The 27,492-nt window shown below is 42.7% G+C and overlaps 1 protein-coding gene and 1 pseudogene across 3 annotated transcripts in view; both read left to right on the top strand.

Annotated features, from left to right (window-relative positions):
• The window catches only part of tafa5a (TAFA chemokine like family member 5a), a 492,732-nt gene that overhangs the window by 424,237 nt on the left and 41,003 nt on the right, over positions 1–27,492 (top strand). The gene's annotated exons all lie outside the window — the stretch shown is intronic.
• Positions 6,549–6,698, top strand: LOC144688171 (U2 spliceosomal RNA; annotated as a pseudogene).

Below are 27,492 nucleotides of genomic sequence, written 5' to 3'. Positions count from 1 at the left end.
GGCACAAAAATGGAAAGACAGTAAGTTGATGGAAAAGTTACTGAGCCAGAAACTGAGAGCGGTGAATTAACACATGCAGTTGAAATGACAAGCGCACCCAAAGACAGCGATCGGGATCTTCCAGCCCCGCCCACTGTGGGTGGGACCAGAAATTCTTGCCCGAAGTCAACGGACGTCTGATTGGTTTGTCAAATTTCCCATCCCACCCGTGACGATTCCCGCTCTGGGTGGGCCCAGAAAATCACAGCCTTGTTAACTCTGTTGATAATTTAGTTCTCCATACCATCACATCCAGTTACTGCTGCAGGCCACTATATACTCAACAGTATGATCACAATTCGCTACTTAAATTAAAATATTCAAAAAAGCAAACCAGATGGCTGAAATATACATGAAAACACCAATGAACTTTATTGTAATTCTCTCTAAGAGGTTTGTTTATGGTGATTTCATTATCTTGGCATGGTAAAACCAGGCTGACATCAGGGCAACCAGGGGAGAGGGCTAGGATTGTTATTTACAGTTGCTTTCACAATGAATAGAAACCATAGGTGATGTAAGCACCGACCACCATGGATGCTGCAATATTGCAAATTAATGTGTAAGTGCATGGTTCCAACATCTTCCATTAAACGGTGGTTTGTGGAGAAGATTTCAAAGCAGGATTGCCTCTGTGACTTGTGTTGGCAAAATATTTACTGAGAATAGAAAATAAGATGCTATTAACTGGAATTACTACTTAAACATTCAGAAATTCAATGTACACTGCCCACCTATATAATTTTCAGTTGTTAAATGTACATTATTGCCAGATACATTTGCAATTGTTCATCATTCATCAGGAGCATCATCATACATTAACAACTTAATGCATTGACAGGTGTCATCCACACTGATAGCTGTTGCTATGCATGAAAACTGAATGAAGGTATTTTACAATATTAACATCTGTCTACAGCATTATGAATTTTGCATCTGATGTGTCCAATATTTGGGTGTTGGAAATCAAATAAAATTGACCCAAATTTCAAATTCACAGAAAAAAGTTACAGATCAAAATACAGTTATTTCATTAAATTTCAACTAATTCTATTCACCAAAAACGAACTAATGACATCTCTGATTTTCTAACGCCCTGTCAGTTGCCATATTAGTTCCCAAAGCAATAAAAATAAAACTTCTAACATACTAAACATAAACACAATTCTGAAAAAATCCCGGTTAACCTTCCCATCTTCTGAAAGCTAAAATAACCTTTTCTCACAAATAACTGCCCCTTTCTCGGAGGCCTTGTGCTTGCCTTCTGTTCTATAATGTGGATCTTTAAACTGGGCCTTTGGCTCTGATAGTTATCATACCTTTCTGCTTATGTGACCTCAGTGTCTCTCAGTCACTGGCTTTCATTCCACATACATTCTGATCAGGATGCATGCACTTTTGGACTTGTGCACATGTGCTCTTGTTCCTGGGGCATATTTGATCTTCTATTTTCCTGGCACTACATCTGCTACTTATTTTCCCCAATATGGCTCCAGTTGCCATTTGTACTTTGCCAGCTTGGCCATATCTGCTGTTGCAGCCTCTACTCCTGGCCATACCATGCACAGTACTCCTAATATGTCTGTTATAAAAGCTTTGCTGAGCCTGCGCATCACCCCAACCCAATTGCTCCCAAATCACATGAGTATTAACCAATCACAGATTGCCTTTCCCTTGAATATTCTCAAATTCCAGCTCTATTGAATATTTCCAAAAAAATATTTTTTTTCTCCAAAAAAAAAAATCCTGTCCAGAATGTTCCCAAATCCTCATTAAACAAGTAGATGAAGATCACACTTTTCCCCTCAACCAGGTACTCCCTGATCCTGCTTCAGTCTTCCTCATCCGCTGCTCTGTGGAAACAGGCCACAAAATCAGCAGGGGTAAAGCCACGGAGGGACTTGAGAACAAGGGTGAGAGTTTTAAAATCGGATCATTGTTTGATTGGGAGCCAGTGTATATCGGAGAGGACAGGGATGATGAGTGAGTGGGACTTGGTGCAAGTTAGGAAATGAGTAGCAGCATTTTGAATGATCCCAAGTTTGCTGAGGGTAGAACTAAGGAGGTTGGCCAGACATGTGTTGAAATAGTCAAGTCCAGACAACAAAGGCAGAAATGAATACTTCAGTAGTAGGTAAACTGAGGCAAGGGTGGAGTTAGACATGTTCCAGAGTTCGAAATGTAATGTTTTTATAATGATATAAAGGCATCAACAAGGGGTGAATAAACACATTGTGCATTCATTTATTTAAACTAAGCACATGGAAACATATATTCACGATAAAAAGCTTGAAGGTTCCATTAGATTGGAAAATAGCAAATATAATTCCTTTATTCAAAAAGGGAGAGAAACAGAAAGTAAGAAACTACAGGCCAGTTAGCCTAACACCTGTCATGGGAAAATGTTAGAAGCTATTATTAAAGATGTTATAGCAGGACACTTAGAAAAATTCAGGGCAATCAGACAAAGTCAACATGGTTTTGTAAAAGGGAAATCATGTTTAACTAATTTATTGGATTTCATTGAAGAGTCACATGTGCTGTGGATAAAGGGGAACTGGTGGATGTACTATACTTAGATTTCCAGAAGGCATTTGATAAAGTGCCACATCAAAGGTTATTGGAGAAAGTAAAAGCTCATGGCGTAGGGGGTAACATATTGGCATGGATAGAAGATCGGCTGGCATAACTGGGTCTTTTTCTGGTTGGCAGGATGTGACGAGTGGTGTGCCACAGTGATCAATGCTGGGGCCTCAACCTTTTACAATTTATATAAATGACTTGGATTAAGGGACCAAATGAATGGTTGTTAAATTTGCTGATGACACAGATAAGTAGGAAAGTAAATTATGAAGAGGACGTAAGGAGGCTTCAAAGTGACATAGGTTAAGTTGAGTGGGCAAAGATCTGGCAAATGAAGCATAATGTGGGAAAATGTGAAATCGTTCATTCTGGCAGGAAGAATAAAAAAGAAGCTTATTATCTAAATGATGAGAAATTGCAGAGCTCTGAGATTCAGAGGGATCTGGGTGTTCTAGTGCATGAATCACAAAAGGTTAGTATGCAGGGACAGCAGGCAATTAAGAAAGCAAGTAGAATGTTATCATTTATTGTGAGGGGAATTGATTACAAAAGTTAGGGAGGTTATGCTTCAGTTGTACCAGGCACTGGTGAAAGCACATCTGGAGTATTGTGTACAGTACTGATCTCCTTATTTAAAGAAAGGTGTAAATGTATTAGAAGCATTTCAGAGAAGGGTTACTAGACAAATACCTAGGAATGGGCGGGTTGTCTTATGTGGAAAGGCTGGACATTTTAGGCTTGTATCCACTGGACTTTAGAAGAGTAAGAGGCGATTTAATTGAAACCTTTAAGATCCTGGGGGGTCTTGACAGGGTGGATGTGGAGAGGATGTTTCCTCTTGTGGGAGAGTCTAGAACTAGGGGTCACTGTTTAAAAATAATGGGTAGCTCATTTAAGACAGAGATTAGGAGAATTTTTTTATCTCTGTGGGAGTGTGTCTTTGGAACCCTCTTCCTCAAAAGGCAGTGGAAATAGAGCCTTTGAATATTTTTAAGGCAGAGCTAGATACCAAGGAGGTGTAAGGTTATTGAGGATAGGCAGGAATGTGGGGTTGAGGTTACATTCAGATCAGCCATGATCTTATTGAATGGCAGAGCAGGCTTGAAGGGCCAAGTGGCCTACCCCTCCTTATTCGTACGTTTGTATGAAAACATCAGAGCTGTGCTGTGTTCTGCTCACAACCAAAAGTGAAACTAAACTGGATTGCATGACAAACATCCTTTCTAGTGATGTCATGCTCTTCTCCCTTAAAGGCATATCCCAACAGCAAATAGATAACCTTAGTCAAGTGATTAACTAATATATTATAAAATGCAAGCTTCTGTTGCACTTCAAGGCAGTGACATAATCCCAGAGTTTGACTGATGATTATTAATTTCTTCAGGATCATTCCTGCAGTTTGTCATTGACTAAATCCTTTGTAAGTTTAATCATTTATCCATCAGGCTTGATTTAAGAGACTATTTGCATCATTTTTATCTGAAAACGGAAGATCCTCCCTGTAATATTTATAGTTTTGAGAAACATAGGACTGTAGCTTTAAGAATAATCCTGTGCTGTAAGAGCACATGATCTGTGCAAACCAGTGGGTTAGCAGCACGGGGAACCTCTAGGAAAGAGTTCTTCTTTAGTTATGGAGTTTGATGCACACATGTAGTTGCTGCTGCTGTCCTGTAAATAAAGTTAAATGTGTCCGACAAGAAAATTTGCCTGGAAAGTTAACCCTATCACACTCCCTCAGTTACTTAATGCAGTCATTTGTTCACACTTTGGTCGCTGTTAGCCTGATCATAAAATTTCTGAAGCCACCAACAAATTGTTTATTCCTCTTTGATGATGTTGGCACCTCTACAGTGGCAATGCCTGGGCTGATTCTTAGACAGTCCGTGGGAAGTTGCTGACAGTAAGCACATTGTGTTAATTTGCAACTGCCAGACACTGTTTTCTTGACTAAAGCAGGTGATCAGCAGAGAAAAGTTGTGCTGGGTACTTTGGGCATCCATTTGCCCACCTGCATCAATTTTAAGGAGGCCTTTAAAAGGGCCCCAGGCACCCCCAGCCAAAACAGATCGAGGCTGTTGTAAATGTTAAATTAAAATGTTTTGAACCCCTCTACTTCATTACAATAAAACTTGTTAACTCAGTAGAAACTGGAGATAAATAACGCTAAAGCATTGTTGATTCCTTGAAGAGTAAAAATAAAAATTGCCTACAACCTTTGATTTACTTATCAGAAAGTTACTTTCCACTGTCAACTATGGCTTGATGGTACCACTCTTGTCTCTGAATCAAAAGATTGTGGACTCAAGTCTGACTGCAAAGACTTGACACTTTCCTGTTGAGTGAGTGTTGCATGGTTGGAGGCGCTGTCTTTTGGATGACACCTTAAATTGCTGTTAGAAACTGCTCTTAAGTTTATAAACACGAATTTTTTCAGCTTTAGTGCAAAATGTGTAGTAAAGTTCCACAAGTTTACGCTATTAAAGTGATTTCAGTGCTGAGTCTATCAGTGAGGACTGGAACAGCTCATGTTTTGGAGGAGCAGGGTATCTCTGACAGAAACTTTTGGATTTCAGTGTTTGAGTATACAAACGAGGAAGGCAGAAGTTAACCAGTTTTACCCTGTAATAATGGCAACACTGATAGTCTCATGGTTATTGTTACAGCAAAATCTATACCACAGTGATGCTGTAAAAGTCTTTGCGTAGGCTAAATGTAATTATTGCCTAGTTTGACCATTTCCATTGAGTGGGAAATGGGTAGAGTGAACCTGTCACCCTTCCATGGAAGCGGCCCAGATTCTGAACAATTTTCAAGGCTGGGTCTCAGTAATGCTCTCTTAGCGAGCTGTGTGCATATTTGGAGCAGCTCGCTGATTTTTTGGGGGGAAATTGAAAATCCAGCAGCTCCACCCCAGAGCTCAGCTGATCCAGGTAAGTCAAAGTTGGGGAAAGACAATCAGGTAATCATGGGGGCTCTGGCAGAGAGCCACTGCATCAAGGGGCGGGGTAGCAGGGCTAGATTTCTATGTGACCAGAAGGAAGGCACGACCCACCAAATGCAATTACAAACCTTTATATTCCTTCTTACTGAGTGCCCACAGTGGTCCGTTTAAGGGGCACTGGTTGGGCTGCTTAAGGACAAAAACTTGTGGGAAGTGTGTGTAGAACATGCACCACCCACTGGTGAAGATTCTATCAGGGTTCTATTGACATTATAGAATCATGATTTGTATGATCAGCGAGGCTCCCATCTGTTTCAAAGCACTAACCAAAAGGTTGGTGATCCATACATTGGCTTTCATAAATCTATTTTACTTGCACTCAGCTTCAATCCTGCCCCTTTCAGGAAAGAAAGACCAAGGAATATGCATTAATCGAGTCTTTCATGACTCTTATGAATTTGTATCAGTTCAGTTGTGTATTTAATCTCAGCATCATTGTACTACCAGATTCTTTCTCGCTCTTCCATTGATACCTCCAGATTAAAGCTAATTAGAGTTAATTTATTAGTTCCCACCCTGCCCTCACTTTTCTCCCTGGACATGTCCTTATTTCTCGAATACATACCATGCTGCTCTAAGGTTTGCTAAGTGCTGGCAGCTAAGAGTAGACACCAGCTGCCATTTATATCTCTCCCAGATGATTACATATGAATATAGACAATAGGTGAGTCCAAGACCTTGGCTCAGCTAAGGTTACTCAATCCAAGACTTAAATTTGGAATTTAGCATTATGTTCAGAAGTGTTGGAAATTAATTGTATGCTTTTCTGCTTTAATTTTAAGTAGTTCCAGATGGTTCCTCGTGAGCTCCACTTTTAGTGGGAACAGAGATACTTGGAGTCAGAGGCCCATATTACACGACACCTGATTTTACTTATCAGAAGAGAAAAAGTAATCTCTCTGAAATCGGAAACCATTGGTGGATGGCGTCTGGGCCTTTTGTCTTTGATCAAGTGTCGTGTCTGTTCATTTTAGTTTAATATCTGAAACACTCCTTATCTGGAGACCATATATTAAAATCATCTTTCAGACAGGGATGGGTTGGAGTAAGGGGGTAGGTTTGCATATTCTTTAAAGGGAATTCTTGCTGTAGGGCCAAATACTTATATGCAAAGCACCTATTTCTTATCCTACCCTTTTGAGCTTCATAGTAGAATTCTGCAAGGATTGATGGAATAATAGAAGCCGATTAGTTTTTTTTTAAAGAAATGGACACCACAAAGCTCTATGCGACTCATTGTAATGACCCATGAAGATTGAGTTGCTGCATGGAACTGAAATGCTGAGGCATTAAAATGGTTGATGTGAAATGTTAGATATGGGGTGTGAGAAATTGGGATTGTTTATACCCATTTTCTGGGCCCAACACTAAACTTCCAAAATGGCGCCCTGGGCCTTTGGTCCCACCTTTGGGATGAATTGCACTGGACGCCATATTAGTAATTTTAAAATTGAGATCAACAGATTTTTTTGTCAGCCAGAAATATCAAGGGATATAGGACAAAGATGGGCATTTGGAGTTAGATCTCAGATCAGCCACAGATTCATTGAATGGTGAAATAGGCTCGAGGGGTTTAAATGGCCTTCTCTTGTTCCTAGTTCTAATATCCAACCAGAGTGTTCAGAAAGCAAATCTCCTACCTGAACCTCAGTGACAAACAATATGTGAGTTGTTTGTGCTTCAATAATGGTGTCCTTTGGAGGAGTCCTGCAGTACTTAGCAGAGTGGGTTTCAAGATTCATGATGGTCTGCTCCATACTGCACAATCTCACCGTCATGAGGGGTTAGCTCAAGAATATGAGAAGAAGAAGAAAAAGAAGAGCAAGAGGAAGGGAGGAGGTGACCAAAACTGCTCCTGTCTACACGAGCCACCCGTGAAGAAATCACCTGAGTGCAATACTATTAATCGCAGCCCCAATCCCCCATTCAACAACAGTTCCACACCAACACAGTTCCACACCACAACAACAATCTGACTAACTCTGACCATCACAGCATTTACTTGGTCACAACGCAAAAATAAAACTCATCACAAAAATAAACATTCCAAACCAAACTTCTAAATGAAATAATGCCATGCTACGTACAAAAGTCAACAAATTATCTTTCTGCATTCCCTTAATGCTTATTTTCTGAGTGCTTTTGCCCATCCTAGCACTCCTGCACAGTGCTATCCCAGTGGCTGCAACATAGTTGGTGGAAGGCTACTGACCTTCAGTAGAGGAATTTGCAGATGGCCTAAAGCAGCTCCGGACTTAGCAGACCTGGCTTCAGACTGCACCATCTTGGCATGAGCCATTGTGGGCTTGCTGGCCAAAAGGCAACAGCATGGGCATTGGACGAGTGGCAGGGATCGGAGGATAAATGTTGTCTTCTCCAGATAGGACAGCGGGTTTATTCTCCATGAAGCCACTGCCATTCCCCCAGGACAGTGCCTCAGCAATCCTAGTAATCTATTGGAGAACAGATTGTGATCTTGCTGTGATACCCTGCAAACTCCTTTGCACATTGTGATCCACAGCAGTGCTGACAGCTGTTTGAGCTCCTCCAGCAGCACTCAGATGTTGGATTGCTGCTACGTGTGTTGCAGCTGAAGCTACGACATCGACCATCAGACATTCCGTTATGGTTGGGTCCATAAGAGTGTGAACGGAGTTGGACACCACTTCTACACTGCAAAGGATGGGCTCCAAGCTCTGTACAAAGCTCGATGTCAAGTTGTTTCTGGACCCCTCCAGGCTCTTTGACATTGAACGCAGGTTTTCTGACAAACTTCCCAATGCATTCAGAGTTTTATTGTGTATACCCATCAGCCCTCTTCTGTTGGCTGAGCCATTGAGGTCATTGTATGCATCCTCTGAAGCAGAACCCATATATGACCTCGTCCTCTGGCGAGCCGCACTGGACTTAACTCCTGCCCATTTATGCTTGCTGTCTCACCACCTGCAGATCTCACCTTTGACCCACCTTCAAAGAAACACAATGTGCAAGTATCTGAACTGGTGGCTGCTCGTGTGAAATCAAGTGACGGCGTTGTGTCTTCAACATCACTTTTTGTGTTCCTCCGTTGCCTGATCAGGTTCAACTTCTTAATGTCTGAAAGGGTAAAGGCACAAAGGTAATGTTGTGGCGAGGGGAGGAGTGGGTTTGAAGTAAGAGGTGCATTTTTATATCATCTATAGCTTGCAAATTAGAAGAGAGGGTAGTATGAAGGGATAGTAAGATGTGAGAAGAAGGATTAGGTATTAGGATACTGTCATTTTTGATGGTTCCAGCATCTCAACTCTCCATGACCTCAGCAGTGGGCATCCTAATAATGGCCAGACCACCTATTCCATGAGACTCATGGAATAGAGAGTCTCCTCTCCGGTTAACTCCTGTCACTTCCAGTCAAGCATTACTTTGTCCTGCAAGAGAGAGGGAAGTGTGTTAGTGAGGGTGATACAATCGGTTTGGCTGATGTGGCTGTCATGATTGAATAGCTAGCAGTCTGTCAAAGTTGTGAGATGTGGGTGTAAGGCTTTCAGCAGTGCTAAGTGTGCGAGGGTGAGGTGAAACACATAATTGCTTAATATGAGTCCTGATTGATAGAGATTGTTGGTAGGTATGTAACGGGGCTGTGGTAACTTGAGCGATGTCGGAGGCTGGTAGTGCAGTTGGTAGGATATGACATTTGAAGTGACCTTGATCACTCGTGTGAGGTCATGGAACTTGTTACAGCATTCCATCCAGGTTCACGGGACTAGAAGGCTGGCATTGACATCCATCTGCTCCCACTACCTTTTGAGTGTATGTGTGGAGAGCCTCCAGGTCACCCCCCGCAGATGCAAGGCACCCTCCTTTCTACCTCCTCCACCACGGCCTCCAGTGCAGAGTCCAAAAATCTTGGTGCCTGCTCTCCCTCCCGTGTAATGCCATTCTTCACTGTTTTCCAGGTCAGGTTCGCTTCCTGCATGACTGCCAATACCAGCTCCAGTTTCAATGCACCTCCCTTTTTAAGAGATGCAGGTGAGCTTGCAATTTTGCAGTTTTGGGCCCCCTGCTGTGATGCGTGCAGCCACTAAATGGCGCAGTTAGCACTGTCTGTATCACATTGAACAGGCAGTGGTTAATTGCATGTCATAATCTCTGTGCCCATTTTCAGGGACTATCCAGCTGAGCGCTCGTGAACACAGTGAAGCCTCAACAAGGAAGAATAACAAAATAGTTGCTGTTTACTTTAAAAGTGAGGCCATCTGCCTTTATTTTAGCATTGTCTATTTTTTTAAAAAAACCAAGATAGTAGAGAGAGGAAGGAGGACAGGTGAAGATTACATAGGGGAGAATTTTCTCCCTGTTGAGCGGTCACAGGCGGGTGCGTAGTCGATTGCTGCCCATGATCGGCTGCACACTGCCATTTTGTGTGGGCGGCCAATTACGGCCCACCCAGCGTGACGCACACCCGGAAGCGCTTAGTGCTACCTTTACGGGCGGGGGGAGACTTGGGGCCTGTGCTCTTCCGCGCATGCGCGCAAAAGAGCGCAGAAATCTCCGAGGCACAGAGCTGCTTCAGGGAGATTATTTTAATAATAAAACATCCCAAAAAGTAAAAAATAAAATTACTCAGACATGTCCCCTGACATTGTCATATGATCTGGGACATGTTTATGAATTTTCAGAATACATTATATTTAATTAATAAACACTTCATGAAACTCATCCTGCCCGTGGATGAGGTTTCGTGTAAAATCCAAAGGCCGCCTGGGCTCTTCGCCTGCCCGCCAACCTTAAGGTTGGATGGGGAGTCTTGAAAATCAATTTAATTAGTTAATTAATGGCCTTAACAGGCCTTTGACAGTTCAGCGGGCGTGCACCAGAGCCTAACGTCACCACGTGTCATTTCACGTGTCGGCGAGCAGGGCCTGCTCCCACACACCGACCAGAAGATTCAGGCCATAAAATAACACACAACTCCTAAGAGAAGTCACGTTCCCTATTCATTCCAAATATGAAGCATGTGTGAGGTAATACAATTTTATTTTGGCATATTAACGATAATCATGACAGCATGTAGAAAATCCAGATTTCAGTGATGAAAATCTTTACCTGCTTCTGCAAATGAAGCCAAACAAGCAGCTGAATAGCATGTGTATGGATGGTTCCCACTTAATAAATAATGGATTGGCATCTGTGCTGCCCTTCCAGCTTGAGGATATACTGATGATTGAAGGATAAAACCAAAGGTTAAGTTCTTTATTTGTCCATTCTATCTTTATTTATTCCAATAGTGAGCACGTATTCCATTGTTGCTTAAATGAATACAAATATTGTTGTGACAGCACAGTCACCTCAATAAAACTCAACTGCTCTATATCAGAAATCAAGACAAGCCTTCAAACAGACTTGTGTAACCAAATGGATTGATATTGCTTTAAGCGAACACTCTAGACTAAGCCACTATAATAACTTTATCAAAAAATATTCACCATACATTTGACATGTTTATATAACAAAATCACTTGTGTAAATTTCTTTAAGACTTTAAAATATGTGCATTCTCACACCCACTGGCTCCCTATTTGTGATTATCTCCTTCATATTAATTCTGAGGCTTAAGTTTTGAAACCAGCTGTCAACAATCTGCTTCTGGATCATTGTTGCTAGATTTTAGTACTGATTTTGCCTCCTAAGAGAAGCAGACACCAATCTTGCACCAGACTGTGATTTGGAGCACTTTGAGACAACCAGGCCTCATTTGAATTCCGCCCAGCACTTGCTTAGACATTTCTGGTAGAAAGTAGCAACTTGACAGTGGGACACGATGAAGATCAAGTGGATCCCAGCCGCCAACATCAGAAGAGGGCTGCCGGCAGCAGGGTAAGCCTGGAATGGGAGATTATCATGTTTTTAAGGTCCCTTGGCTGGGAGGCAGAAGCTTGGAGACAAATTTTCATTTGACTGCAGGAGGCAGGACCGGAGGTGGGCAAGCCAACAATTCCGCAGGACCTACTGGTTCTGCTGGCATGTTCCCACCTCCGGGTCATTTTGGAACAGGCTGGATCGGCAGGGATGGGTGAGAGTAGGCGACAACTACCTATCCACTGGCTGCAGGTGGCAAATTAGACTACCTAAAGGGCCAATGAGGAGCTTTTGTGGCACAGTGGTGGCGTCCCTGTCTCTAGGCCAGAAGCTCTGTGTTCAAGTCCTAGTTCAGGACTTGATGGCCATGGAAGGTGCATTTATAATGTGGCCGGTTGATTATCAGCCTGTAAGCCCTCCAAAATGCCTGATGGCCAGTGTTAAGAGCAGGAGAGTTTTCTGGTCAGCCATTCTGCAGAAGGCAATGGTAAACCACTGCAGTACTTTTCCAAGCATAATCAAGGACCAACCCAGTGGAAGTCCATGGTTGCCAATGCCCTCTTAGAGCATGGCACCTGGAGGAGGAAAGGACCTATGAAGGCCACTCTGCCAACAACAACTGGAAAATTCCAGGCTGAGGTTGATAAATGGTTGACAGAAAGAGGCAGCCACCCCCAGTTGGCAAAGTGGGGCCGGGGTTGGGGGGGAGGGGGGATGCGGGGGCGGGGGGTGGTATGCAACACTTCACACTGCAAGGAAACGCCCCCCGCATCTGCTGTTGCCATAGGGCTAAAGCTGTGCTGTGGAGGGGTTGCCCCCTTCTGACAGCCTGGCTCTTTTGTATTTATAAATTTGTTAAAGTGCTACAGAGAGTGCCTCCATCCTGAAGGGCTCTTTCTTTCTCCTAAGTACATCGGCAGCTCCCACCTTTTGATGGTTGGGCTACCAATTGTTCAGTACTGGAGGGCTTCCTATTGGTCCTCCAACCTCAGGAGCCTGCCTGCCCTAATTGGACAGGGTTGCCAGAGGCAGCCACTTAATCCAAAATCGCTTCCAGGGTCCCATCGCCTGCATCTCTAAGTTCCCGACCCAGAATTCATCCCGATGCGATGGTTGGAACCCTGGTACGAAATCCAGGCCACGGACATTTTTTAGTAAGGAAAGGTTTTTACTTGCCTCAGTTGCCTTGCTGGCTTCCTGATAGGTTCACCTGGTGGTTCAATGACACTGGATATTTATCATTGGACCTTGATTTATATTTACTAATGAGGCTCCTATTATACTAAAGTGGATGGGTCATCTGCCACTAAAACCAAAGGTCTTAATTTGGCAGGAATGGAGTGGAAAATATAGCTAGTCTGTTTTAGCTGGTCCTTTACTCCATTTCTGCTATCTGGGAAGAGCTAAAATTCCTCCTTTTGTTTTTTAGGATGAATTCTTAAAAAAGACAATGAATTGTTCTGGAGTGAAATTTTCAACAATTACACATACACGCAATGACTGATCTCATTTTCCCACAATAATATTGTCAAAATATAACTTTGTTTTTAATGTAGAAATTGGCAAGATATATTCTGCTGTTTAGATTTATACATCATATGTAGGTATCCAATGAGCTGTCACTTAAATAGTTAGGGAGAAAAAATTGATGCAAAGTATTCTTTACTCTGTTCTATGGGATTTTAGCCAGTGAATGATTTGGACCTTAGACAGAGAATATGGTAAGTAAACTGTATTTGCACCCAGGACAATTACACTACCGACTTCTTTGCTATTTCAGAATTTCACCATTGGTCTGATGTTCCACACTGTACCTGTCTACTTTACATTTCTTCGTGTGGGCCCACAAATCATTGTAAAACTGAAGAGAATAGGACTAACTTGACACAGACCTGAGCTGCTCCCACTGCTCCTGATTAGAAAATAAAGCTATTCTCAACTCTATAAATGTAGAAGCCCAGCCTCAATTTGAAAAAAAAATCTGCTTTCCTTTCAAGGCAGCTCACCGGATGTTGCAGCTCACCACTTCTCTCTCATGCAGACAGCTTACCGACTGAGGGAAAATGAGATCAGTCAATGTGTGTATGTGTAATTGTTTAAAATTTCACTCCAGAACAATTCATTGTTTTTTTAGAATTCATCCTAAAAACCAAAAGGAGGAATTTTAGCTCTTGCCAAATAGCAAAAATGAAGCAAAGGACCAGCTATATTTTCCACTTACTTCCTGCCAATTGAAGACCTTTGGTTTTAGTTTAATAGGAGCCTCATTAATAAATACAAATCAAGGTCCCACGACAGTGTGATTGAACCACCAAAGGCAGCCTTATGGTTATGGGGGGATAAAATGTTCGGATATACGTTGATGTTAGCAACATTTTAAGTTTCAGTTGCATATATTAGTTAGCGCTTTGAATGCCAAGGTTAAAACTATGTGAAGCAATATTATGCTTACTATCTATTTCATCTCAATGTTTTCAGTGGTTCCATTATAATAAAAAAAACTTCTGGTGTTTTGTTTTACATGCAAACAACATCACAATGACTAATTACACATGATTCATCTTACTGCAATCGTTTGGTAGCGCATTTGTGAGTTTTCAAATGATTTTCGTCCTTTTTATGAGCGAATCTTCAGCTAGGACTGTCTAAAGTAGCGGTTAATCATCTTATCTCATGCAGTAATGAAGTGGTGGACTATAAGTGTTGTGAGAGGAGTCTGGTATAAAGAATTAGAGGAAGTATCAAAAAATGATGTAGCTTATGAAATGTGTTTATAGGAAACACACCAGCCTAATGGTTAAGAGGACAATGCATCCATATGAATTCCAAGAGAGAACATGAATCTGCCATGCTCTGCTAGAGCTGCAGAGATGATGTGGTTAAAGTCTCAAATGAGTCAATGCCTGCGCTGTACAGTCAGTTGGAATCTTTTACCTTGTTGGTGCCTGAATTCAGACACAACCAGCCATGGCTGGGAAAGAATCTACAGAAATATGTCAGCTCAAATTACAATGCAGACTTTTGTGTCGTGATCTTATACATTTCCAGTATAGTTTACATTTGAGTTAATTACTGTTTCAATCTCTATACATTATTGTTACATTCAGCGGGCAGAATTCTGGACCAGCGTTTAGCAGTCTTGTGAAGTGTTGTTTGCGGCAGTCTCTTCTAGTGATTCTTCTGTCCATTGCTACCTGCTCGTCCTCAGGAAAGGAGGGAACTTTTACTATCCAATCAGTTTTGCAGAACCAACTGATTTTAAGGAGTAGGTAAAAACTTTGCACTGTACAAACTCTCCTGTTCAGAGCTCCACACAAAAAGAGTGTAATTCCCCTGCGTAAGTACTAGCAAGTGTTTTAATGCATAGTACAGTAATTGTGCACTAGCAGCATGTCTTTTTTGGGACATGGAAGTGGCAGCTGGGGGGTGGCAGATGCTGAGCTGTCCCAACCAATGTACTCCACAACTACTAATGTGGTTTCTCAGTGGGATCAGCAGTAATAGTTAAAAGAAGATTGTTCTGGTCTGTTGAAAACCATCCACCCATTGTTTCCCCTCATTCAAAGAAGGTGGATGCTGGAATTTGTACAAAATGGCAATGCCATGATTTTGCTGGATTTATGGCCATTGGTGTGCATAATGACGTTTCTGCATTCATTCATTAATTAATGAACTGCAAACCCTTTCTCTTAAAGTACTCTGAGCCTAACATGGATCTCTCTGTACTGGATGAAACTGAGCTCTCTAGTGACAGCTGTGTGCCCTGTCCAAATTCTGTGTTCTTTCCATTATGAAAATATTGACCTTTGCAAAGACAGCATTTGCAACTTCCTCGATACATGTTTATGCTGTACACTGCTTGATGTGGCAGGTGTCTCATAGGATGGCTTCACAAGATACAAAGGCATGAAAATTTCATACCATGCTAGTTTTGCTTCTGTAGGCAGAGTTATTCTTGATCCAATATTATGCCAGATGTAATGTGCAGTTCAATGGGTAGCAGATGGTTACCACGCATAAATCTTGGGGCCTCTGTCCATGATTGAAGAGGACAGAGAGGCATATTTGAAAATCTATGAATGTGAGATTATAAGGGCAAAAATAGATAATGAAAAACATTTATAAATGGGATGGAAGTGAAAAGGCATAAACAAATATTGTACAATAAAATGGGACTGATTTGCATGATCATGTGTGGGTTCTCAAGGATGGGTTTGTCATGGGGAGATGATGGGTGTTTCAGACTGGAGCAGGAACCGAATGGGGACAATAAGGAGAGATTGCAGAGTTGATGCCAGTGCAAGGAAGGGGGAAATGGTGGTTGGTTAGTCAGAACAGAACATTTTCTTGGGGGAATCGTGAGGCACACTCCTGCTCCTCCTGGCCCACAAAGCTGTAAAAAGCTTTTGCCTGCTTGATTCACCTACTTCCCCCTCCGTTTAGCTGCTAGGTTTCCTGAACCCTGGGAAATCTAGCAAGCCAGCATTAAATTTAATTGGCTGCCAAAAATCTGAGGAACAGAGCCTCATTTAAATATTATAAGGATGGATCTGCCTCTCCAGAGTGGAATTCTTGGCTGCCGCTGAGGTTAAAATGGAAGAAGGTGAGCTCGGGAAATCTTGGTGTTGATTTTCGCATATTTGCCGATTTAACCCCTCCCAACCCACTCCCACCCCTTATGGAGTTTAAAAACCTATCTTTATTTTGTATCAGAGATATTTGAGTTTTTAATAAAGAAAAATGGCAAGCAGAAGATTTTGGGGAAACAATTTTGCATCATCTTCTTATGTTTCCACGACAGATGTGATTATTCTTTATATTTCAGTATGGCAACCAACTTATGACTGAGTCTCTTACAGGAAGTGTGACAATGCAGACAGCTGCACAGATTTCAAAATAATACAAAAGGAAATTTCCTTACCTACTGCTGATGAATAAATAATTTTTTTTGTCTTCTCAGTAGAATGGGCTAGCTGAAAGATGACAAGTTATTGCACTGAAATAAAGAAGACATTTTTATACAAGGAATTATCATTTTTGAATTCCCTGTGTAAACAAAACAAAGCACATATGCTGTCATCATACCCCTGTGTTTTTTTTTTATTCATTCACGGGATGTGGGCTCCGCTGGCTGGGCCAGCATTTATTGCCCATCCCTAGTTGCCCTTGAGAAGGTGGTGGTGAGCTGCCTCCTTGAACTGCTGTAGTCCATGTGGTGTAGGTACTCCCACAGTGCTGTTAGGAAGGGAGTTCCAGGATTTTGACCCAGCGACAGCGTCTCTACACAACCTCACTTTCTTTGGAAAAAAAAATCACTTAAAAATAGTTTCAAAATTCTGGTCCTTTTTTTTTCCAGAAATCATTTAGAAAAACAAATCCATTAAATCAGGAGGAAAAACATATCCTGAAATGTTAAACTGAAAAAACTTCCTGATTCACACAGAAAGATTTTCCACACTGTGTATTGATGTCAGAGGACCCTGATTAGCCTGAGGCAGTGGCCAATTCATCCACCATCAAAGCAATCAACATTAAAATCAGAAACGGGTAGGAACGGAGCAGGAATTGGAGCTGCTCCGTTTTAACTGCTTGCCAGCTCCAGTCCCACCCTGTGGAAAGATTTATTTTTGTCTGTTTGTATTTTGTACATGAATTATCAGCCATTTATTGAGTTTCTAGTTCAGAGTGTGTTTTGCTTGAGGAAATGCCTAAGCCAACAATAAACTAACACTTTTCCTTATTTTTCCTAGGAAGTGTTTATCATATAAAGAGAAACTCAAACAACAGACTTTTATCAAACAAAAGTTCCATGTTGACTTTCTAGAGAAATGGGTTGCAACAACTAGTAGGAGTACAGCAGGGCATAGAAATGGCCTGTAGCTTGCTTTTTCACCATGAAAAACAATATCAGTTCTGATCCTGGCAATCTTATTGGAGTATTGATTGCAGATGTAATCTAAAGAGAATGCTAGAGCATTGCAAAGGCTTTTTAAAGTACCTGAAAAATCCTGTTTGAGGTCATGCATTATTTCTGAAATTTCCAAATAGATAACCATAGAAATGTTTGATAGCTGCATGCATTTCTAGTATGTGCCATTTGGATACTTCACATTTTCAATGCTGGATCTTTGAATGTTGTAGTTTTCAAAATAAAGAAAGAAAATATATAATCGGTGGCTTATGAATACGGTCAAAGCTTTATTACTGTTTACAAAACAGCTGTTAAATGGCCAAAGAACAAAGATGGTACAACTGGTCATCTTCCCTTGAGAACCTAAGTTCTGATCTGTATAATCCCCACTACCTGTGTGGTTGCAGTTATATCCTGCATTTTCTGTACTGTAGTATTTGCCTTATCTAGATTAAAATCGAAGTTGAACCCTTCATCCTGTGGAAGCTGAGCAGTAATGGAGTTCAGATTGATGGGATAGGCTTACTGACCTGTCCCTGCTTTGATGCCATTTTCTCTTAGACCTTCCACTGGGCAATCAAGACGCCCACTTGAATCACTGGAGAGCTCAGTATGAAAACCGGAGCCCTGTGGCATACATAGGGACCTGATGGAATTTTAACTGCCTGCCAGGTGGCATATCTGCCATGGCTGCTCTGCTCAGTAAAATTCAGTGGTACAGCAGAAGAGATGGAAGCTAAATGCTCAAATTATCCTTGTGGGATTATTTCTCAAGGGTCAAAATGTGGACTGCTGCCACCCCAGGCTTCCTTACCTCCTCTCATCCCACCACTGCTGCAATTATAACTGGGCCTACCTTTCTCCCCGCATTACAGATGGCACAGACCAAACAAACGTAGAGAGAAAAAAAACTCTGCCTTGTCAAAGTCCAGTCTGCGCACCTGCTCCCTTCGCCACTGATATTGCGGTTTAAAATCTTCCGGAATGCTTTCTTTGGCCACCGGGAGATTGATTCCCATTCCTGTAGACTCATGGCCATTCCTGGAGGGCTGACGATGCTATGTTGTTTGTTGTAATTCCATCAGAGAAGCTGGGAAACTGGGCCATGCTTGGAAGCATTACTGCAAGAAGTAGCTCGGCCTTTTTTTCTTTATGTGCACATGTACGTTTGCCTTGCTGCTGAGATGATTTCCTGTTGACCAAGGACAATAATAATGTCTGTTTTCCTTTTGGTTACTTGTAAATATCTCACACCAGTTGATGCCACCTTGGGTGCTGTGGGGGTGAATGTTTACTTACCTGACCTGCAGGGGGGTGTTAATTAGAAAGTGAACCCATAATTTTGAGTTGCCCCACGTGCGATGGATTTTTAACTCTATGTTATGTCACTGATTGACTCTGCGGGAGGAACCAATCTGATTGACAGGCTGCTGTTCCATTGCGCAGGAATGTGGTAGATGGAAACTGCAGAGGTAGGTAAGCCCAAGCCGAGGGTGTGGGGAGCTGGTGAGGGAAGCACGAAAGTTGATTAGGAGCCGGGGTGGGTAGGGAGGGATCGGAATGGGGAAGAGGCATGTCAATCCAGGGGGTGTGGTTGAAAGGAGACCAATTGGGAGGAAGGGGGTAGTCGACTGGGGAAGGGGGTCAATTGGGGGAGGGGACGAAGTGTCGGGCTAAGAGGACGTGGTTAGATTGGGCAAGAGAGGAGAGGGTCAATGGGAGTGAAGTCGGAGGGATCAATCAGGGCATGGTGGAGGGATGGGAGGAGGGAGGCTGATTGGGGCACAGGGCAAAGGTGGTCAATTGGGAGGGGAGCAATGAAGTGGGAGAGGTGGGAGGAGGGGGTTTGATCAGGGAAGGGGAGGAAGGTTCAGTTGGTTGGAGGGTGGGGAGAGGAGCGTCTAGTTGATGGGGGCAGTGGGAGGAGGAGAGGGCTGATCAGATGGGTTGTTGATCCCAGGTTGGGTGGGGGAGGGGGATGTGGGGGAGTTCAAAGACTGGGTGTGGGGAAATCACAGGATTTGCAGTGTTGGCAGGCCAAGCGATTGGAGGGTGGGCTGATCAGAGGCATCATGCTGGGATCATAGGCCTCCTGGGGATATCCAATCGCAGAGGCTTCTCAGGCAGAAACCAGGATTCAGGAGGTCGCTGTGAAGGCACTCGCTTCCTGAACCCATGGTCCACACCTTGATGAAGCTGCTGGATGTCCCAAAGCTCAGAATATGATGGGGAACAGTGATGAGGCTACCATCACCTCACCACCTGACTTAAATTTCCTTTGCCCCATTCCCATCAGTTCCATCACATGCTGTCACATGTGAATGAAAGCATAGTACAGGTCCCCAGTGGACTTCCTTATTGTCCCCTGCCCACTCCCATTTTAATCTAACTTTCTGGGGCTGCTATCGGAAAGGTGGCAGAGGGCCTCGGGAAGCATTCGTCTTGTATTGGCTTCCTCTCCCTCCAATTTGGCCCTGCTATACCACCGTAGGTTAATTAAGGCTGGAGCTCCATCAACTTTGGAGCTGCTTCTGTCCCTTTAATGCCATTCCTGCCTCTTGCAATGCTACAGCAATCTCCAGCTGAATTTCCCTTGGGACTGCCTGTGACACCTTCATCCCACAGAGAGCTCACCGAGTATAAGATGTGACAATGAGTGTAGGGAAATTCCTTCTCTGCTCCTAATCCATCCATTCCAAGAAAATCCAGCCCAGCTGCTCAATGAAAATTCTGTTTTCCTGCATCAATTAGGTAGAATGTTGGATGGAAATGCTGGTACATGTGGCTTCTCAAGAATTGCAAAGAGAAAATCATTGGATTCAGTGATCTGCATAAAGAATTGAATTTCCTGAAAATTGCAGACATATATTGTGCCAGACGTATCCCTGATATATTTGAGACACACACAAAAACTGGTAGCTCACCTGGGTCCAAAAAGACCATTGTTATAATGTCACAGGAATATTTGCACTGCCAAATATCAAACGTTCTCTGTCATCAAGTGGTACAACGCTGAAGTGGAAGACCAGGTTGATATATAGTTCTCTACTGAAGCACTTTGCATCCTTGAACTGTTAATTATCAACTATCAAAATTTGCGATGCGGCCATGTCAATTCAGCCTTTTGTCACGACCCACTGGGGATAGTGCGCCACAATATCAAGCCCCACTGCTCCCCAAACCGTGACAAATGTGAAAAGTTTAATCAAAACACCTAATTGTTTAATTTAGGTTAACAGAATACGAACACCAGGTTTGTAAACTTAATAAGTAAATAACTGTTTATTGAACAATTTGTCGTTAACAAGTAGCAAAAGAAAGAAATATGAACTGCTAATTTCTAACTCAATAACCCAAACTCTACCGCTTCTTAAATCTCTCTACATACGCATACAAGACACACAAGACAAACAAAAACATGGGCCAGAATTTCCCGGTCTGCGAGCAGGGGGCAGGGCCTGCTCTCTGACGTGTAAAATGACTCGGGATGACACCGGGCAGAACTCCTGACGTTACCCTACCCCATTTCAATTTTCAGGAAGGCGGGGGCTCAGCCGAATCAGCCGTGCACCTGGTGACCTGTCAATGGCCTATTGAGGCCATTGACAAAGTAATTAATGTAATTAGTGGACCTGCCCGTCCAACCTTAAGGTTGGCGGGCAGGCCGGGAGCCCTGGCGGGCTTCAGAAAAAGCATGAAATCTCATCCATGGGCGGGATGAGGTTTCATGTATGTTTATAAATTTTTAATAAAAGTGAAACTGAAAGTGATGGGCAAGTCCCAACTCATGTGACAGTGTCACATGGGGGGACATGTCAGGGAATTTTTTTTTTCTGTTTTCTATATTTTTTAATGTGTAGCCGATCTCCCTGAGGCAGCACTTAGCCTCAGGGAGATGTGTGTGCTCTTTCACATGCATGCATGAAACAGCGCACTCTTGGCTCAGGGAATCACCCCCTACCTGCACAGGGAGTGCATAGCACTTCCTGGTGGACGTCACGCAGGGTGGGCCTTAATTGGCTCACCCACATAAAATGGCGGCGTGCCCCCAACAATTGGAGGCGCACCTCCACACACCCACTCTTGAACTTCTGCCCCGATGGGGGGAAAATTCTGTCCATGGAGTTAAAGGTGGGATAAAACAGTTCAATAGCACCAATTCCGGAGTACAGGATTCAATGGGTTTATTTTGATTGCTGTCTTCCAAATTCCTTTCAGTTCTTTGTTGATGACACAAGGTGGTCTTCCAGCACTTCCAGTCTTCAGTTCACTGGTTGAAAAACTTGCTTTTCAATGTCTCTAATGGTGATTTTTCCTATTTTCCTCTTGATAGGGGTTTTTCAGAAAGAGAGCAGGTTATTGACATATGAGGAAGAAAAAAAAACAGCTAGCTATTACTGTAGAATTACTGGGATCTTACACATACAGGAGAAAGAGGTTTTAGGTCTTTTCCCTGTTCAGGCCAGGAGCTTTTTTTTCTGTGGCACTGCTCTCACACAAACCCTGGTTACCTGGTTAGGAGCCAATGTTGCCAGCCAGTTCCCCTTTAGACTGGACTCCTCCTTGGCACCATTCTGTCTTTCATGGCACACTCTGTTCCAGGGCAGCAACATTGTATATATCCCTCACACTGTTCCAGTAGACATGTCTTTGAAACTGCAGCCATTGTAATTTTAATTCACAGTCCAACAGAAATGAAAAAGTAAGTTCTTTACACTTTTCTAAAACATATTGAGTTTGTAAAATTCTGGAATTTGATTTTTCCACAGTATCTCCTTTGTGTTTGGAAGTCTGCATACAGAATGGAAAAAGTAACATGTCATTTTCTGTGGGTTTTGACTGTTAGTGAAATAAGTTGTTCAATAGAATGTTAATTACAGTAGAAAATGATTATATCAGATACAGAGCATTGACGGCTGAGTCCTTCTAGAAAGGAAATCCCAATACACACCAATTGAGATTGGATAGGAAAGACAGAATGGGGCATGTGCTGAAAAATGTATTGTGATCCCAGTAAAGAACAAACTATGCAAAACAATTATTTTAATATCCCAGCGTCCATAAAGAAAGAAAACCTGTAGATCCTATAGTATTGAATCACATTCCAGTTGTTTCCTGGTACTGACTGCCTCAAAATGCCCGCAGTAAGTAAACAAATCTTCCTCCTGGCTGTATCTACTGACCGCACTTGCACGTCAACAGACCCTTGTGACATTCACCATGGAAAACCTAATTGGTTTCTTGTTCCATATTTCCTAAAGACCTCAGTGCAGTTTTCAGTGAGATTTTGCAGTTTAGTGCTTGTCATGCATGTCATGGACTTCTAACTATCCAGTAAATCTTTTCTTTGACTTTTTTTTAAATTCTAGTATAGCCTGTGGTGTTGTCTGTTGACTTGACATTGTTGAAAACATGTGTTGCATTCTTTACCAATGTGCAAAGCTGGTGTGATCTTCTGCAGTTATCATTTTTATTAAATTTATTAAATAATTTTAAGAAATTGCCTTGGAATTACTGTGGCATCGGCCACAGGTATTATGCTTAATTAGCCAAGTCAAACTGATCTGTTTTACTTTCTATTTTTTACATATACTTGTATTGAGGACAGAATGAGACATTTGCTGCTACAGGCTATATGCTCTGTCAGCATTGCTACTGAAAACACATGCTCTGTGTAATGAAATTGTCTGCTTGGGACAAGCCCTAGTTCTTGTGTGCTTAAACAAGTGAGAATAAAGCTATGGAGCAGATTCCTCCTGGCGTCACAATAAATTGGGCTTCAACTGAATAGTCCTCTGAGTCTGCAGGCATTCACAGAAAGTTATAATGGCATCTTTTACACCTGCCTCTGTGAAAGCAGTTTGTATATTTATATATCCAAATCTAAAATAATGTTAAATTATAAGATGACAAAGTCTCTTCAGCAGCTAAATTAGTTTACAAGAAAATAAATATTATCAAACAAAGGAAAGGTAATTTTAATCATTTCAGATACAACCAATATTTATCAATTTGTTAAATATCGTTCGACAGTTTGCAGCTTTTCATTTCATGCTTTGGGTAATTTTTATTATATATGATTGCATATTTTAATTACATACTTCATAGGCTGGCATTTCCAAGAACGTCAAAAATAATCAAGCAGCTTATACTAGTCCAGGTCGGATGTAAAGTCTGGGCCTCATTGTACCCTTACTGGCTCAGCTGGTTAAGCCAGTGGATAGTTGGATCCTACAGGCCAGAAATGTACCAAGTCTGATCCCCATTCTGTCCTGTGCTACATGATGTAACTTGCATACCAGCATTAGGGAGGCAGGTGCCTGCCCTTGGTCAACATCCAGCCATCTCCTCCTGAAAATTCCTTTGTCAGATGAAGCCACAATTACACTTCATTATGACACCACTTGGTTAACTATCCCACAAGGAGGAATTTTATCCAAACGGATCTGCACGCAGCGAGGAGGCCAGGTACAGGCTTGGGAATCCTGTTGGAATCTGCAGCGGGCTTTACAGTGGCTCTTTAAATCAGCCGCAGCATTCACATCCTGCTCTCGGGGTCCCTGACCAATCAGAAAGGACGGGCAGGATGATGCCACATATCTGTCAAAGGAAGGATTTTTAATTAAAGGGACCCCCTGGCATGCGTCAGAATGACTGAAATGTCTATTGATTCCTGAGGTTTCAGCTACCACAGAGTAATGAGGAGGCCTGGGAAGGCTGCTCCCTGGGTCTCTGTTCTTATTTGGAGGCCCTGCTGTGGGGCGTGAGGTACTGAAATGAGATGATGCATGGCAAGGGTGGGAGGAAGAGATCAAGCCTCTCAAACCAAGCAGTCGAGAATGGCAGTGAACATCAGGAGTGTGGTTCCTTGAACCTGGGTACAGAGCACCAAAAGGATCCAGGACCTTAGTAGGGCAGAAAAGGTGAGTGCCAAACCGATTTCAGGTGCCAAGCCCCAAATTCTGACTTTGCGAGCATTCTCCTGCAGCCCACTCATTTCCCTCTCTCCAGTCATCTCCTCAACATCCCAATCTGAAAAGCCAACATTCACGCTCTCTCCCTTACCCTATTGCCCACTTGTACCCATGTCTCGCAGTCGCCCTCCACAAATGTTGTCCTTCCCTCTACACACAACCCATTTCTCGCACTCATAACTTTCGGCTTCCTGTCCTTGCAGGGAAAGAAGGCACAGAAGTCCAGCGAGAGGCAGAGAACTGAGAAGGGGGGTCCACCAGTGATAGCCACCTTAACAGCAACTGGCAATGTGTCTCCACCTGATCCACTGGGCAGAAGGCTGCACATTTCAGCAATGACCTGTGTAGGCCTGAGTGTCCTGAGGCACTGGTGCTCTCACAAGTTGAGAGAGCTGACCCTCGTCTCCTTTGTGCTGGACCGCTGTGTCCATTCCCTCCATCTTGTGGAGTAGCTAGTGGCTGAGGAGAGAGCAGCTGGTGCTGCTGCTGCTCCTGGTGTTGCTGCTGATGCTCTTCTTGTTCCTCATCGGAGGTCCAAAATAGAGCTGCCTAGGCTGCTTCCGTGCCACAGTGAAGCCAACAGGGAAAGGCTGATCAAGGTGAGTGAAGCCCAAGACAGGTGAGCTGACTTCCAAGAAGTTGGAATCACCTGTCAAGAAGTGAGACCACATTCTTAGAAGAAGTGCTGTGAGCACCAGCCTCTCTCCGAGACAGGGCTGCAGCTCCTCAGTTTCACCCTTTGAAACTGACAGGTCGGGAAGCCTTCTCTGAACAAGCATTGCCACTGTGCTCTAGCCTGCTTGAATCGGAGTTCCACACAGTTTGGGAAACCTGTGCACTGGCTGCTAGCATCAGAATGCTGGGCCCAATCCTGAAATAATTGGGGTTTTACATATTGAAATTACCTATCCAACAGTTCCACTGGAGTTCCCTACTCACCTGCAAATCTACCTGGGTTAAACACAGAGGTGGCAGGGATCATGTCAGGTTCCCGATGCGGTATCACTTTTCAGGGCTTCAGATGTCCATATCCCAATCCCCACCGCCACCTCCCCTTGCAGTTAAAATCCTGCCCTCAATGTCTACTCAATATGTGAAGATGGCCACTTAGGCAAGATACTGGAGGGTGACCAAATACCATGGAACCATACCCAAACTTGGATTGCAGAAAGGAAAGGTAGAAAATTTACAAGGAAGACCTCGACTTTCTTGTCCTTTATTGATAGACCAGTTCCACTTTTCCACCGCCTCAACATGGAATAGATTTTCAACTTTCTGCCAGGAGGTAAAATTGGAATTACTGCCAATGATTTCAATTGAAAAGCAAATCGACAGTCTGTTCCTCAATCAGCGATGTTATGCCTGGGCAGCAAGTTCAGTGTGAGATGATCTCTGCTGGAAATCTGCATGTATCAATGTGTGAAGTCAAGATCAGACTTGACTGTAATGTTCCCTGTGGCTGAGCAACCTGTTAGTACTCTTTAGTTAGGACACGAAGAATAGCCAATTGTTAAATTTCATTGTACAGAAGTCCAAGGGATTGTTCCAGAAACATAAGAAATATTGTGAATGGAATGTTGTTGCTTATTGCAAGGTGAATGGAATATAAAAGTAAGGATCAAAAACAAAAATAGCTGTAAAAACTCAGCAGGTCTGACAGCATCTGTGGAGAGGAAGACGGAGTTAACATTTCGAGTCCGTATGACTCTTCATCAGATCTGCTGAGTTTTTCCAGCTATTTTTGTTTTTGTTTCAGATTTCCAGCATCCGCAGTATTTTGCTTTTATAAAAGTAAGAATGTTTTGCTGCAGTTGTAAAGGATGTTGATGAGATCACACCTGAAGTACTGTGTAGAGTTTTGGTCTCCTTATTTAAAAAAGGGTATAAATACATTAGAAGCAATACACAGAAGGTTCCCTTGACTGATACCTGGGATGGGGGTGGGTGGGGGTGGCTTATCTTGAGGAAAAGTTGGACAGATAGGCCTGTATCCATTGGAATTTAGAAGAATGAGAGGTGATCTTATTGAAACAAAAGATCCTGAGCATACTTGACAGGCTGGATGCTGAAAGGATGTTTCCCTTGTGAGAGAGACTGGAACTCAGGGACACAATTTAAAAATAGGGGATCTCCCGTTTAAGACAGATGAGGAGAAATTTATTTTCTCTCACAGGGTCATGGATCTTTGGAACTCTTCCCCAGAAAGTGGGGGAGGCAGCATCATTGAATATTTTTAAGGCAGAGGTAGATAGATTCTTGCCTAACAAGGGAGTCAAAGGTATATCGGGGATAGGCAGGAACGTGAAGTTGTGACCACAATCAGATCACCACGATCTTATTGAATGGTGGAGCAGGCCCGAGGGGCTGAATGGCCCATTCCTGCTCTTAATTTGTGTGTTCGTTTGTGACATTCTGTGTGAACTTCTTAGATTGAAAATGAGGCACAGCTACAGTATTTCTATTGTTCATGCATTAATATAAAGATGTCACAAGTCTTGAGGCATCAACTAATAAAATCAGTAGTAAATTAGAATAATAATGCCCTAATAATAGTGTGCTTGCTATTATATTATGTGCTTGCTTGCTTGCTTTCAGTTATTGAAAATTGCACTGGACAGCCCTTCAACCATTCCTATTTTACATTCTTACATTGTACAAAATATTGCGGATGCTGGAAATCAGAGAGAAACAGAAAATACTCAGGCCATTGACCTTAAATATTAATTCTCTTTGTCTCTCCAAAGATGTCGCCAGACCTGCTGAATGTCCCCAGCATTTTATTTTTCTCTCTAAACTAAAATTCTTGGTTGCCACTGAGATTGATGAACAACTCTCCCAACTTGGGCAGGGAATATTCATAAACATCCAAACGAGGGTTCAGACCTGTTTGATAATCACCACAAATTCTTCTTACACCACTCAAGTTTTACTACAGCCATGATCAGCCTTGACCTAGTCATCACCAATCTATCTGCCCATGACAGTATTGATGGGACTGACCACCACACAATTCTTGTGGAAAATACTTTGTTTCTTCATACTGAAGACATGCTCCACCATGATATGTGGCACTACCACAGTGTTGAATTAGGTAGACTCAAAATAGATCTAGTAGCTCAAAACTGGGCATCAGCAGTAGCAGC

This window comes from Cetorhinus maximus, chromosome 12, assembly GCF_964194155.1.
Source record: "Cetorhinus maximus chromosome 12, sCetMax3.hap1.1, whole genome shotgun sequence".
Lineage (NCBI taxonomy): Eukaryota > Metazoa > Chordata > Chondrichthyes > Lamniformes > Cetorhinidae > Cetorhinus > Cetorhinus maximus.
The sequence above is the reverse complement of the archived record's forward strand: the minus strand, read 5'-3'. Positions and strand labels throughout refer to the sequence as shown.